This window comes from Aplidium turbinatum, chromosome 12, assembly GCF_918807975.1.
Source record: "Aplidium turbinatum chromosome 12, kaAplTurb1.1, whole genome shotgun sequence".
NCBI lineage: Eukaryota > Metazoa > Chordata > Ascidiacea > Aplousobranchia > Polyclinidae > Aplidium > Aplidium turbinatum.
Genome location: NC_137483.1, coordinates 1,819,411 through 1,835,845, shown reverse-complemented (window position 1 = coordinate 1,835,845; position 16,435 = coordinate 1,819,411).

The window sequence follows — 16,435 nt, the reverse complement described above, 5'->3', positions numbered from 1 at the left end:
TTTACCCTAAAAAGTCTTCCTTTTTATGTATTCTGACATTCCTGACACAACCATTTCCTCTTGCAGGCTTTGCCCTCATACAATCCCATCATGACCGTACTCGATCACTCGACCACCGCTGCATTCCAACGATAATAATAATAATAATGTTATGGTTTTTATTTATTATAGTTTCGGGAGAGAGTTTGCTTTTTTATACCAAAGACAGGCAAGACACAACAATAACACAGGGTTGAGCATTACAACAGTATATTACATATTTACAAATAGTTCAACATTCAAACGTTTTCGGCTAACTTAAGCCCTCATCAGGAATCTGCAAATATTTATAAACTACAATAAATTTTACTTCTTGACAGTAACTACCGTAACTAACTAACTAAACAACTAACTAAAAGCATCGAGAAACACGCAACGATTAAAAGCAATAGTAGAAAACACACAGACAGACGAAAAACAAATTACATTAAGAAAAGGCAACTGCATGACTAAGTTACAAATGAATTTGCACCACGGGGAACGTTATTTATTGTCGCTTTACAACAGCTAAGGTCTTTTAGCGACAGGGCTCATTTTTAATTTGTATCAGGTTTACGATGTTATCACTAGGGCCATTTAAAGTCATTAAAGTCATATTTTTTTCTATGCATCAGTAAGTCGGGAAATCAATTTTAACGCAAAAACCGCATCCCTATGAGGTATATTAAGAAAGTTATGAAGTCTTATAAAGTCACATTTTCCTGGTTAGGTCATAAATCAGCTTTTCAAGTTATATAGTCATATTTTTGAGTTATAAAGTCATACCGTTGTATACTTTAAATAAAAAGTACCAATTTAAGCGGTTTAAGCTTAAAGTTTACCAATTTAAGCAATTAAGCACTAAGAAAGTAAGGCAATCTCTGATTGAACGAAGGCAAACTGTAGGATTAGCCTAAATAACACTTACAGTCACAGACCTATATTTTATGAGGTCACACATTGCATTATGAGGACACACATTGCATTGTGTTGCAACACAATCTGTTAACAAATTATGGAGCTACAAAGACAAGACATTTCACCAGCGCTTTATGCAAAACTGCAGAAGTGTCAACCCACATCAGCGTCTGTGGAGCGCTCATTTTCCTTACTAAAGTCATTTTTACGTCTAAATCGTAACTTCAAAGACTCTAACATTCCACACTACATGAAACTGTACTACAACAGTGGTTTAAAATAAAAATGGATGTGTATTACTGTTATCTTGCGTATGTTTTACTCTTTAGTTCCGTGAGTGACGTTGTTCGCATGTAAAAATAAACGATTTTCACATAAAGTCATATAAAGTCATATTTTCCAAAAAATAAAGTCATATTATTGATTTTTTAAGGTCATATAAAAATGGCCCTAGTTATCACATTATTACCCGACTCATTCTCACTGCGCTATGCAGGATAGAACACAATCGGTACCATTTTTAAAGTCTTTGGTTTGACCCGACCTGGAATCGATCTCAGATCTACCAGCACAAGAGCCGAAGGCGAAACCACTCGGCCACTGAGCTGGTGCATTCCAACGATACGTCTTTAGACTTTTTACCATTGTGACGTCACTTAATTATGCCTTGCCTGTTCCTTTAATTTAGTTTTCAACTCCCATTTAAAGTTTACTGTTTAAACTTTTCTGTTCTTTCAATGTTATTTGATGTTGGATTGATTGGATGCAGATAAATCAAATTCCAACAACAGTTGGTTTGCGAACGCCGAATATTTATTTTACTAAGTAGCTAGTTAAACCAACCATGCTTTTAGTTGATTCAACGTCTGTAGACGTTGGAACAATGTAAACAGGATTGATTAGCTGGCTTGGGAACAAAGCTTTATTGCTTTGCAACACCATAGTTGCCGAATAGCAGTTGATGTGATTTCACAAAAGCCAAAACGAATTACCTCAAGTAACTTGGCAGCATGTGCTCAGCTGCAAGGACGCAAAGTCTTCTGATTTCCCCTGGGGGGTCTACCGAACGTGGAACGAACTTTTCAGTCGGGTAGCAACTGCTAGCAACCGCAGACCAATGTTTCTCTTAATTTTCTGATGTTTTTGTTGTTGCGTCACGGGCAGTCTTCAAATTTTGCAATTAAAAACCACATTAGTGAAAAGCAAATACACATTCAACAAAACAACTCAAGCAGTCACCTATCTACTACTAAAGGCTGCAGCAGAAGCCACAAAGTTTTCTTGAATGCTGCGTTTAGAGAGTCAGATGCTTATTTGATGCCTCCTCAACTTATTTCCAGATAATTAACATCACCAATGCCACCCCGCTGAGAAAGTTATGTGTCCACCACTGCTTACATCTCCTCAACCTGTGTCCTATGGCTTGATAAAACCTTCCATACAATTGGCCGGACAAGTTCTAGCAACCGCTTTTAGGAGATTAGTTTTCGTTTTCACATTGTTTTACGTTGATTCAACGTTTGCAAATCGTGCTTTCATGCTTTGCTAACATACGCTTTCCACAAGCTGCTGTACATTCCCAAATTGCAAAACGTCTGCATCGTTTGAGTTGAAGCAACCGATGTACACCTCAAGCTTTAAACATCCCCTTTGATAATTTTTTCTTCTCTTTCTTTCCAAACTTGTTTTCATGTTGAGTACACCGACAAAGTGTAGTTGAAACAAGACACCGCGAGTTCCTGATGTTTGTCGCACGATCACAGCGCTATGAGCACTAAGCAGGCGACGGATTTCGGGATTACTCTCCACTTAAGCTTGGAATAAAGATTTTTACACTGTCTTAGCCTTTATTTCTTTGTTTCGCAAAAGCATTAATTTTTTCTAAACATCCAAATTTTATTTGTTGAAGCAACAAACAAATAAGGTGAACCTGCAGTTTACTGCAAAAACTTGCCTGTTCTACACAGGGCCGGATTTAGCTGATGGGGGGCCCGGGGCACTTTTAGATGGGGGGGCCCCCGTGCAAAAATTTTTTTAATTTTTTTACTGCAAAAAGGCCGGATTTAGCTGATGGGGGGCTCGGGGCAATTTTAGATGGGGGCCCCCCGAGTACAAATTTTTTCGCGCCAACGGCGCGAAAAACCACCTCTACGTCCACAGTAGTATTAATCCAGCACTGCACAGCATTTTGCAGAAACTTCGAAGGCTGAAAGAAGAAAATCACATTTTTTCCACGTATGGGGGCCCTTCAAAAGTCGAGGGGCCCGGGGCACCTGCACCCTCTGCTCCCCTTAAATCCGGGCCTGGTTCTACATTAGAATTGTTGTCTAACTCTAAAGTTTCTAAAGAAACCGAATGAGCATTATTTTATAATAGGGATACGCACCGCCCTCATTTCACTTAAAGTGATTAAAATATTCACTATCGAGGCTAAAGCTTATGCCTCATTGCTACGAGTGTGTTATTTTTTTAATGAAAATTTTGTTTCTCTGCGTTTTTTCCATTCAGTCTTGTGCTGATAGCCGGGAAATGATAGCTGATAACCAGAGTTGCACATACTTGTGATAATTCAGTTGATCTGTGAATAACTTTGAGAGTTCAGACTTGATGCCACTGGCAACATCCTTTGCACGTCAGGCGATGTTAAAACAATGCAAACTAAGTTGAATTGTTAACATCTTCTTAGGCTTCACATGTCGTGTGGTCAGAAATTTCCTAAACCAGACAACAGTTTTAAATTTATAGTTTAATTTAGAATCAATTTATCTTCAAAATTTATTTATGGTTTAATAGTTTTAGTCAATGTTAAAATATTATTGAATATTAGTCAAAATATTAGTTATTATTATTATTATTTATTATTATTATTAAAATATTAGTCAATGTTAAAATACTTCTCGTTTGATGTTAAAATACCGTTCACGATAGCACCAACTGGTGAACATATGTTGGTTTCATGCATCCGCCGACAGAGCATCCTCCAGACTAGAATATAAACTTTCCACGTTGCTGTCTTCCTAAGTCTTTCTTTGTTGTTCCATTCTCCTCGTGCCGCCACTTGGCTTGCTCTCGAAATGTTTTTGCGTGTCACGTGATCAGACAGCAGCTGGGGAGTTTTTAGCAAGTACCTGAATAGTATTTGCTCAACCTGACTAATGCTGATCTGCTGACGTCAATTCAACATCTGGCGACAAAAAAGCAATCATTGCATTAACCTGGAATGCTTGTTGTGAGCATTCTGCTATTGAAGGTTCAAAGCCATTGATAAGATGAAAGAAAAAATAGCAAAACCGCTTTGGGCTGTACCACTACAATACTGAACTTGTTTTATCGTTTTCTTCACTAAGGAAACAGACATAACTCAGCAACAACACTACATTTAACATTATAAAAACAAAAAAAATAAGCCAATGTTTTCGGCTAGTCATACAGCCCTTTTCAAGCCTAATTGTCTTCACTGAAGGTCGGCTAGAAACTAGATTATAGCTTGGACCGCACTAGAGATTATATTGCAACGATAGTCTGCTCTTTATTAAGAGGAACAGTAAAAACAAAATAATCCCAATTTTGTGACAAAGAACATTTTCATTTGTTAACATTTTTTATGACATTTCCTCCTACAGCCTCCAAACGTTCAATAATGATCATCGCCTCTGTGCTTCAATCTCTTCTGGCAATGCTTAAAAAATCAAGCTTCGTTTTCTCAAAACAAATTCTTATACTTCTACTCCTGATTTCCCTCACCATTCCCTACCTCACAAATAGCCCTTTCTCACTTCACAAGAAATCTCCATCCCACAAACATCGACTCCCCACCCCACAAACAAGAATGCGCACAGCAACGTTGTCAAGTTACTTCAAATGCTGATTCCTCAACAAACTTATCGATCACAATGCCACTAAAATTTGAAGAATTCCAAAATATCGATTTTCAGTTTTCATTTCAGACTGCATCGTGCGACTTGCTTTGTTGATTATGCAACGTCCATCGTTGTTTGGTTCAATCTTTAGTATTGCAGAGTAATTTGAAGAATCTAAGTTTTCATTCTCAGATCTAATAACTGCTGCATATTAAGAATATTTGAATTGTGACAAATAACTTAATTCGAAACGAAAACCAAGATTGAAAAACTTTGCCTTTCAACGAAAGTTCTGAAAACTTGTCTTCGTTCATCCTATTTTAATCTTCGAATCGTGTTCAGCTGAATGTCGGTTTAATGTTCTCATCGTTGCTTAGTTTAATTTATCACGATTAATATTTCGTTTCAGTTGCATACGAATATACAAGAGCAAAGAATTTATCGACTCAAAACAAATTAAAGCCAATCTGAAGCAAAAGTTATCAAATCTGAAAACTTTAAATTGAAAAAGTTGTTATTTATTATGATGATCAAGCTGACAAATATCAAGCTGAGAAACTTAGAATTTTTCTAGGTCTGAGACTGCAGATTCAAACCAACAGCTGTTGTTGTTTCTTTTAATATCAGTGGCTAAAGCTTTTTTTATTTACTAAAGTAATGTGCCTGCCTCTCCACATCTGTGCGTATCAATGTGTCAGTAATCAGTATTTAGTTAGATTTATTGTTATAGGGTGGTGGCTGACTAGATGACCGCTTATGGTCTTTCGTTAGTGCCATAATTACCAACAGCTATAACTTACAATGCATTGTTTTTAATTTTGATTTACTCTGCTTGTTTGTTTATATGTGGCGCTATTGAAACAAAATATATTGACTTGACTCGGGGGCCGGCATCATATCTAGAACTACAAAAAATCGTTGACGCAACTGTCGTATCTTTAACACAAACAATAACAAAATAAAACCCGATTTTTACATATAGCTTACCAGGAAGGGAAGATTTGCCACCTTCTTCCCCTCTGGTAAGTCAGCTCCCGCCATGTCAACATCCTACACTGCATGCCATAGCAACCGACTGCGTTTGAGAAGAAAATAGTTTCACTTCCTTAGCAACGTCAAGTCAGTCTCAGTTTCACGTTTATTTATATTACTTGCCATGAGCATGACTTTATGACGTCATCAGTAGAGGATCCGTTGTCTATTTTGGGAAGCTTCGGATTCATTCGTACTTGTTTCGCAACTTTGGTGTCTCTAAACGCTTTCTCATCTCTCTCTTATAAGACTTTTGTTGTAACAGCTTTATTGGATGACACGATAGCCTACGATCAAGCATCATTGTCACTGCAGCATCACTGAGCAAACTTCCAATAATAGTAGTAAGGGTTAAAAAATTATAAATTTAAAAATTTTGAAAATTAGAAAAGAGGTTTACAAGTTATCGATGCACCACTGTCTGCTTTTGCTTTCGTTGTGACGTCATCAATCATAGTTTGTCTAATCAATTTTGGTCAAGACGTGATTTTCTTGAACTATAAACAGATATAACCAAGCAACCACACGGCATTTAACATAATACAACAAAGTGAATACAAACTATAAATTAAGAACGTGTCTGTCAACCTCATTCAGCCTCAAAACGTTCTTCTAAGAAAGAACTCACATACCTGCTCCTGGTCTGAAATTAGTCAACGTCGGATAAACTAAAACTGTTTGTGGCAACAATGAGCGATTCTATGAGATTGAAGCCTTTTTAGTTTTCCACTTAGCATGCGGTTGAAAGGGTTACATTTGCAAGCACGTATCTTTAACGTTGTAATGACTTCAGGCGACGTTAAATAAACTAAACGTTGAAGTGTGTAGATGCTTGACTTAGTCTTCATGCTGTTACGATCATATTGGACGTAAAATCGACGTAGAATTTAAGATATTTCCCGGCTGAGTCAAATGACCTAGCCAACAATTACACGATACACTTCGTGATGTGCAATTAATCTTTTCATCTCGTTTTCCAGACAGCTTATCAGTCGTTTTTACATTGATTTAACGTCTGTAGACGTAGAATCAATGTAAAAAACAACTGATTTGCTGTCTGGGATCACCCAGCCCAATGTCTGCTTATCTGTGTCATTATCTCGGAACGTTGATTAAACAGCGAAAGAGGAGACTCAAAAACGATTGTTTTGGTCTATCTTAACTCCGCTTTCAGCCAAACGGAAGTGCAAAAACAATTTTGTTGAGAAAGAGATGACACCAGCTCTGTGGCCGAGTGGTAATAATTATTATTAATTTGTTTCAAATATGCATCACACATCCGTATCGAGTTTCATAAAAAAAAAGAATACGGCGTTCGGTTTTAGTGCTGGTTGGTTGGTTTTGAATCTTTATCCTCGGACTGACAAAGCGTTGATTGGTTATTTCTGGTAGTTTTGCATACTTGTAGAGCAGGGCTTCCCGATTCGTTTATCACCCCACACCCCATGAGATTGATGAAGCCAATCTCGCACCCCCTGTTTTGAAGCGGAGTGGTTCTGAGAAAAAAATTCAAAAGACGTACAAAAACAACGCAGAAAAACAGCTTACGGCCTTTATATGGCTAACGACTAGGAAAAAGTGCAGCCTTCAACAACGCAATCACACAAAATGCAAAACGAATAAATAAAGAAATAACACAAACTGAGAACATAATGGCGTTAATCAAGATCTTTGACTTTTCTCCTGACTCTTCTTTGCAATTATCTGTTCGAAATGTGGAACCTTGTGGGACAATGCAATGCGCAGATCATTTTCGGGGTCCAGGGCGTTGCGGTATTTATTCTTCATGTAAAGTAGAGATGAAAATCCCGATTCACACAGCCAAGTGGTAGCAAATAGAACCAAAACTTGCAATGCTTTCTTAATCAGAATTGGATGCCCAGTTTGAACGCTGCACCAGAAAGTTTTGAGTGAACTGGACCCATAAACCAGCTTTGTCGATTGGCATACTTGCATATCTATCAGATGTTCCTTATCTTTATACTTATCTTCCATCTTCTATAAATTGAAGGCAAAGGGGTTGATGATCCAAGTTTCCGGTTCTTCCAGATCTCCTGGGGATAAATATCCGTCAAATGACTCTCTCAGGCTTTCCAAGTGCTGACTGATCTCTGCCTTGACATAGGCTATTAACGCATTATCCCGCCACCAATCACGTGACGTTCGAACCACAGCCTTTCTGTTATCAGCAACTTGTCGGGTGGTATTTTCTTGTTGTGCATTGTGCTGTATGGGCCAACATAGAATGATCTGAGAGATAATCACCACCTCCCTCGTTAAAGAAAATCCATCTCTATATACGGTATGGCTCTTCTTCATCTGTGAATTCTCGCACCCCTAGCTACAGCTACTCGCACCCCCAGGGGGTGCGAGCACCCCCAATCGGGAAGCCCTGTTGTAGAGGCTCTTGACGCAGGGCCGGTCCCCGAGATTGGCAGAGTGAAATTTTCCGATTGTTGAAGTATTGTTGCCAGAGAATTATTCCATTCACTAGGTGCCGCTGAATGGAGAGCAGTTCTTAACGTGCGTTGCTCAAGCGCACTCCCCGAGAGTCGAACCAGCGCCACTTGATCTTGAAGCTTCTTCGTTTACGAAGTCACGCGCTAACCAACTGAGATATCGAGGCGGACTAGGTCTGAAGCCGAATCCAGGTCAGACAAATTACACAAAGACTTTAAAAACGGCGTAAATAATGAGTGAGAATAAGTCGGGTAATATTGTGATGACATTCTAAACCTAAAGCAAAATAACATCATTATTAGTGGTCTGTGGTATCATGGTATGCTACACTTTGGTAAATTTTCTGTCAGCAGAAGACATTGCATTGTTGTTTTTGGCAGAGTTCAGCAAGAATTGGTGGACTCCGCTGAAAAAATCCTTTGATATTATAAATGAGATCACAGTTAGTGCAAGCTTTAAAAAGGGCTGGCTGAGCGAAAGAGTGGACAACGTTGTTGAAGAGTTAGATTACTCGGACGTTTTCCGTCCGAGTAATCTAACTCTTCAACGGAAGCCAATGCACCGTGTCCTTGCAAGGAAGCCAATCTCCGTGTCAACTTTTAGGCATGCGTTTTGTGCCCTGCCAAATACACAACCATCTGCTCTTGAGCGGTATTGAACAAGTAGCCTACTCTTTCACAGTGTCGTTGAGAGAATAATTTTGGTTCAGTGCCAATGATGCAAATGTTTTTATTATTATTGTGAAAGCTTATCTCTCCCCACAAACAAGGCACTTTCAAAGAAAACAGTAGCCTAAGACTTCAAAGAATGTTGGATTGATTGATTGAATCTTTATCCACGGACTGGGAAATCTTCTTGTAGAGCTTAATCCTGGCAGTTTCGCATAGCCTACTTGTAGAGGCTTTGAATCACTGACGCAGGCCCGGTCACCGAGATTGACAGAGTGAAGTTTCCGATTGTTGAAGTGTTGTTGCCAGGGAATTATTCCATCCATTAGATGCCGCTGAATGGAGAGCAGTCCTTAACGTGCGGTGCTCAAGCGCACACCCCGAGAGTCGAACCAGCGCGGCTTGATCTTGAAGCTTCTTCGTTCCAGAAGTGACGTGCTAACCAATTGAGCTATCGGGGCGGCTAATTGAGCTATCGGGGCGGCTTTGAGCTATCGGGGCGGCTGTATGGTGCCTTTTCTTCTTGTCTACTCAGGGCCCGATTAACCATGAGGCACACGAGGCACACGCCTCAGGCCCCCTGGTTTTAGGCCCCCCAATTTGTTTTACATTAGTGGCGTAGGTAGTGAAAGTTGTTGTGCCAGTGTGTGTGCACAGTTGTTATTTTTGAGTAACGATTTCAAATTGTGTAACGATTGCGAAATAGAATAACGATTCCGAATTGTCACGCTTTTGGCGAAGTTACTGGCAATGCTAGGAAAAAGTAGAGCACTGCTACTCTGCATCGAAAGCGATTGCCAATAGGGGCCCCTAAAATTAGCTGTGCCTTGGGCCTCCGTGAGCCTTAATCAGGCCTTGTGTCTACTGGAGCTTGGAGGTGGTGCTCCGCTATGACTTTTTCCATGCTTCGGCTACTTGCTTTTTTTATTTAAAGATTTGTTTCACTGCCAAACTTATGATCAACATAAATTCATCGATTTTTCTGTCACCATGGAAATCATATACACAACAGCTCAGGCGCGGATCTATGAGGAGGCCCAAGGGGCCCGGGCCCCCTCTCCCGAAATTTTGTGAGAAATTGTTGAATGGTTTGATATGCTTCTAAACAGCTGATATTAGTCCCACAGCGGACTTACAACCCCCTTTTGGCACTCGTGTGACGTCACGATATTGAGAATGATGCTTTCAGTCTCTATTTCTCTAAAACAAAGTTTGCCTAATTTTAAGCAAAACTGCATTAAAAGAGCGAGTTTTGCCAATACCAAACATTCAAACACCTCAGCCAGGAATTAGCAACAAGAAAACATAGAGACTTAGCTTTAGGCTATTACCGAAAAAATGTTGAAGAAAACATGATCTTATCCTTTTGCTATGCCACCGGACAGCACCATTTTATAGGAATATTTATATCCATATTTTTGTTGAAAAGCTCTCAGAATGCACCAAATTCAAAGTGTCTGAGCCCAGAACAGTCGGTTATTGCAACCATTGTATATAGCGACATTTTTGCGTGTACCTAGGCCTATGGTGCCAATTTCATGTATCGTCGTGTATTATTTTTATTGCTGTTCATTCTTTGCATGCCCTTTGTATTTGTGTATTAACTTAAACGTGAGTGATTCAAACAATTGTGTATCGTGTGTTTTTATTCATTGGCTCACAATTGTCCTTAAATTCTTTTTTAGTTATGCCATGTTAGACTGTCATAACTAGGATCGCTATGTTCCAGACAATTGTTCACCAAATCAAACGTCATATAAAACCGTTCAGGTCTACTGAATCTTAGCGTATTACGTAATGCAATATTTCTAAAAAATGAGCAGAGTGCAATATCGCTTGCAAGACCTGTAAACATTGCAGCTGTAGCAATACATTACATCATCGTTAAATCTTTAATTACTTAAACAGGTGTAGACTAGGCTTGAACAGGTGTGGGCCAGGCTTGAACAGGTGTAAGCCAAACTTGAACAGCTGCTTAAATAACTTATCATTGCTTATCATTATTACGTCACAGTAACTGCTTACGTGCGTTTGAAATATCGTAATTTATTCTCGTCATTTTAAAATTGTTGCTTGAAGAAGTTGGTCGCAAAAAATTTAACTGTTTTGCTTAACCCTTTCGCTGCTATAGGTATGTCTAGTTCCTGTGCTAAGCCCTTTTTTAGGAAAAAATATGCATTTTCAAATGAATGTGCAAAAAGTACTACAAGAGCTTTTTTGAAAATTTCTTTTGTGTATTCGTTTTTAAAAAAGGTTGGACTAATAAAAACAGGCAAAATTTTAGAGTTTTGCGCAGTTAGATTGTCACGTGACGTCATGGCAGCCATTTTGGATTTTTTCATTTTTGTGAAATTGTGAAGAAAGCGTTTTTTTTTGTAATGAAATGTAGTTAGAAAGTCTTTTTTCTTACTAAATATGGATAAAGATACACAAAACGAAAAAAATCAATTACTGAATAACATTTAAAAAATGAAACTGGTAAAAAAAGTAATAAATTAGAAAAAAAAAATTTAGAAAAAAATATGCATTTCATAATGAATGTGAAAAAAATAAGCTCTTATTAGAGCTTTTTAAAAAATTTTTTTTGTGTTTTAGATTTTAAAAAAGGTTGAACTAATAAAAAAAAGGAAAATTTTAAAATTTTACACAGATAGATTGTCACGTGACTTCGTGGCAGCCATTTTAGGTGCTTCAATTTTTAGAAAAACTGTAAAAAAAAGTTTTTTTCTAGTAAAATGTTGTTGGAATGTCTTGTTGTTTACTGAAAATGGATAAAAATAAACAAAACGGACAAAAAGAACCATAGAATACCATGTAAAAAATGAAAGATAGCCTACATTGAAAAATAGTTATAGTTTGTAGGCTACATAGTGATTGTAGTCTTCTATCACATAGGCTAATGCTTTTCAATAAATGTTTTTGCTTTCTTTCACAGTACAAACTTCAGGCTGTTGAGTTTGGTGAGAGCAAAATTTAGACATTTACTCGTAGGCTATACGTCTAATGAATCTCTGTTTTTTTCATCAGGTGCAGCCAGGCCCGGATTTAGGGAGGGGGCAGAGGGTGTAGGTGCCCCGGGCCCCCCTTTTGAAGGGACCCCCGACGTAGAAAAAAATGTAATTTTGTGTTATTATTTTTTTTTCGGCCTTTGAAGTTTCTGCAAAATGCTGTGCAGTGCTGGATTACTGCTACTGTACACGTAGAGGTGGTTTTTCGCGCCGACGGAGCTAAAAAAATTTTTGCACGGGGCCCCCCCGATCTAAAAGTGCCTCCGGCTCCCCATCAGCTAAAGCCGGCCCTGGGTGCAGCTACAGAATAATCCAATTTTATGTGGTAAACCCTAAAACAATCTTTATCTGCATGCAGGCCTGGCTGGCTTGGACAGTCAGGGCAAACTTGGGCGGACCATAAATGCGGCTACTTGGGCGGACCATAAATGGAGTTCTGAATGGAAGTCAAGCGCCACCAGACTCTATTCGTTCAGCCCCGACGCCGACACACGCCCCATCGGCCTAAGGCTACCAAGACAGGCATGGGTGCGCCTCAACCGTCTTCGAACTGGCGTCGGGCTTTTCCGCTCAACCATGCACCAACGGGGAATGGCCTCTTCCTCCTCCTGTGACTGTGGTGCCGAGGAACAAACCGCAGACCACATCATCAATGACTGTTCCATCTTCAAGCCATCTAATGGAGTGGAAGGTCTGCGTGTCATGGATGATGAAACCAAAGACTGGCTGCTCTCTAGTAGCCTTCCAGTGTAGTCCGGGAACATCGTAAATCTGGGGTGGTAAAAGAATAGACCCTCGGCCCCAGAGGCTCACACGACGACCACCCTCTTCATCATAATCAGGAGACACATCTATGGATCTATCGTCAAGATGTAAATCATAAAAATCATTCAAATCACATTCCCAATCACTCCCCGGGCTGTCATTGTCAACATGCGGAAACGAAACTTCTCTATCAGCAATATCAAAATTGTCCCCGCTGTCTGTGTCAGCAAAAATCTGACCTACCACTTCCTCCGTATTGAATCGACTACCTCGCACATTGCTCCCCGACATTTTAAAGTTTGACGTTTTTAAACAGCTACAAATAACTTCTAGTGCATAGAAACAAGCCAAGCTGGCGCGTGCAAGTCAATAACTAGCTTTAACAAGGTTTTAACTGACTACCCGGTATTACCGGGTACACGCATTTCACCGACATGTTGCTATACCCGGTAACACCGGGTACACGCACTGAAAGGAGCTTGCCAGCTGGACAAAACTTCCGTCTTTTATCTAAGTAGTTTGTACTGTAGTGACAAGTTTTTTGTGGTGTATCGCGTTGCACCTCATTTTCGACAGCATTGAGGCTATTTTTACAGAAATACAATTCTTGAATAGACGTTTCAGAAGAGTGTTTCTTTTCGGTCATTACATACAGACAAACGGATCCGAGAATCTTATGTTACAATTTTCCCACGAAGAGATGATGGTTTACCGCTGTGACCAGTTAGATAATTGTACATTTGTTCGTACAGGGATTTTTCGAATATCTTGGTGAAAGGGGACAATAGTGATATGGGCCTGTAGTTGGAATAATTTTTCCTGGAGCCACTTTTGAAGATTGGGGTAACTTGAGCGACCTTTAGTACGTCAGGATATACACCTTTATCGATGCACTCATTGAATAAGTTGGTGAGGAAAGGGGCGATTATTGGTGAGGATAGTTTGACAAATTTTACAGGAATTCCATCATGTCCTGTACTCAGTGTTGTACGCGTCATTAAAATAATTTGACGGCGTCAGCGTCAGCGCGAATTGCCTAAAAACTTTGCGGCGTAAAGGACTGCGTAAGTTCTTAAAGAAATTGACGGCGTCAGCGTCAGCGCTAATTTCTAGCGCTATTTTTTGCCAGCGTCTCATAAAACGAAAATATTGCAACCAAGTTCAGGCTAACAATAGCTATAAATAAAGAGCAGGTATTATGTTTTGAGACTGTATTGTAATTAGCTGCTCAGCCTATTAGTTATTTCCTTGCAGAAAACATTTAAAAAACAAAGCTTTTTTAACTATTTTATCTTGATAATGAGCTGCCATATTATGTATTTGTTCTACAATATATAGGCTACTTAATATCGTTGCTGCGAACACTTTATTTCTGTATGAAATCTGTAAATAGTCCTTGTTTTGATAGTCCGTTATGTAATTTCAATATGTGTGTGTAACTGTGTATATTAGTTTGTTTTTGTGATGTTGGGTTCAGTCGTGTTCTCATTGCTTTAAGAATTGGCGCTCCAGTTGTTCCAGGAACGAGGAGGCGACTGATTCTTAACTAATTCATCAACTTACTTTAAAGTATCAGGTTTGGTGGCCGTGCTTGACTATATTTATTGATGCATATACCGCAATATTAGATCCTTTCACGCACGTCTTAAACCATTAAGGTTTTGCCACCTTTTCCTTTTGTTAGTTTTGTTACTGTATTTCTTTTTCTCAATATCATTTCTTTTGCATTCTGACAAAGAAAAATAAATTGAATTGAAAAATTGAATTGAATAGAAAAACAAGCATTTCAAAACGTTTGTCTGACGACTGGATGGGCACTGGGCAGGAGTATAAAAAAAGGGCACTTTTGTTGCTGAAAGGCCAATTTTTTTTGTAAGTTTTAAGATAAGATATAGCGATAATGCTCATCTATCAGCTCATTATCGAGTAATGATACAAGTGTCCGCTATACAAAGAACAATGGCACGGAAGGGCATCATGCTATTTTATAATGATGTAATATAACTTACTGTGATGGAGAATTTTGTGTCGAGAATATTATTTTGAGGCAAAAATAGAATATTATAATTAGGCTAAAAGCGGATAGCATAAATTTTTATATTGCAAAGTGTGCAGTAGCTTACATGACCTTAAAATGGCACCATTTCCCCCTCTTCCCTCCCCATCCACAGAAATTTGAGGGCAGGGGGACATCCACTCCCCTGCTCTCCCACGCTTCCGGCGCCCCTGCGCATATTGTCATTTCCAAGTGAAAACATGCGTTCCACAGCAGCGCTGGTTGGTATTGGTGTGTTGTATTTCAAAAACAAGTTGAAAGCGTTTAGTCGGAAAGGTATCACTGTTCCAAGCGTGCTGTGATAGTTTAGCATGTATAGCCTACATCTTTTAACGAGGTCCACTGCACCAACATCGCTCTTTTCAGGGGCATAGAGCCGTCACCTCCGAGATAACACGGTGGTGACGATAGAGCTCTTGAAATAAAGTATATTCAACGTCCGCGATGCCATTCATGGATTTTTTGCATTCTGTCTCTGATCTCTCGTTCTCAATACATGGGTGATCACCATTTGGCGAACTTCTTCTGCATGTATTTTAGAGAGCCATTCCAACCAACGCAAAAGCCGTTAATTCAGATGAGTCGCGCTGGCCAGAATACATTGTGAAACTCTTATTGTGAAACGAGATTTTCCATGAAAACAAAACATGACGCTTAGCGCTTGACGCTTAAAATCGGCAAAATAGCCTAGTTGACGGCGCTATCACTTCTGTCAAATGAAAAATAAACTGACGGCGCTAGCCTCAGCGTCAACAAAAAGTTGACGCCGTCAACGTACAACACTGCCTGTACTTTTAGAGACAGAAAGATTATTAAGATGTTTTAATACTTCTTCTTGATTGACAGGTTTTAGGAAAAAGGAGAATGGGACGCTTTGCAATTTCAGTAATGAGCCAGGAGACGGTAGAGGGATTTTAGATGCCATGGAAGGACCAATTTCTGTGAAATAATCATTAAAACAATTACTTATTTGTGCAGGGTCAGATATTTTTTCATTGTCAGTGCTAATTATTTCTTCTGGTATGTGAGCTGTGTGCTTATGTTTGCACTTGATGATGTCATTTATGGTTTTCCATATTTTTCCAGTGTTGTGCTAGCTTTGCGTAATAAGAAAACTGTAGGCTAATGCATTTCTTTTGCTTGCTCTTTGGTATGAGTAAGTACATTTCTGTACTTTTTGTATGTTGCTTGTGCAGAAGTGTTTGTTGGGTCTTTTATTTTTAAGTGATATAGTCTGTTTTTAGTTTTGATGGAGTTCAAAATTCCTTTTGTTAGCCATGGTTTGGTCTTGAGTTTTCTTTCTCTTCGAGACAACAATCGTAAAGGTGCATGCTTATTTAATGTTTCACTAATGGTCTTTTGCTACCATCCTATGATTGCGCCATAATCTAACCAACAGCTGTACAATGCATAGTTTTGACAATTACATTTACTGTACCCTGCTTGTTTGTTAATATATGGCGCTGTTGAAACAAACTAAATTGACTTGACTTGATTTTGGAGTGGAGTGGAATCGTTAACTGGACGTCTAAAAATTCATTTGACAGCATCTGGCAACTCTGTCGATTTTATTTTGTTGTTGAGAAAGCCGAGAAAGCATTGAACCATAGATATCTATGATTGCAAAGTTGCCAGACTGGGCTACTTATC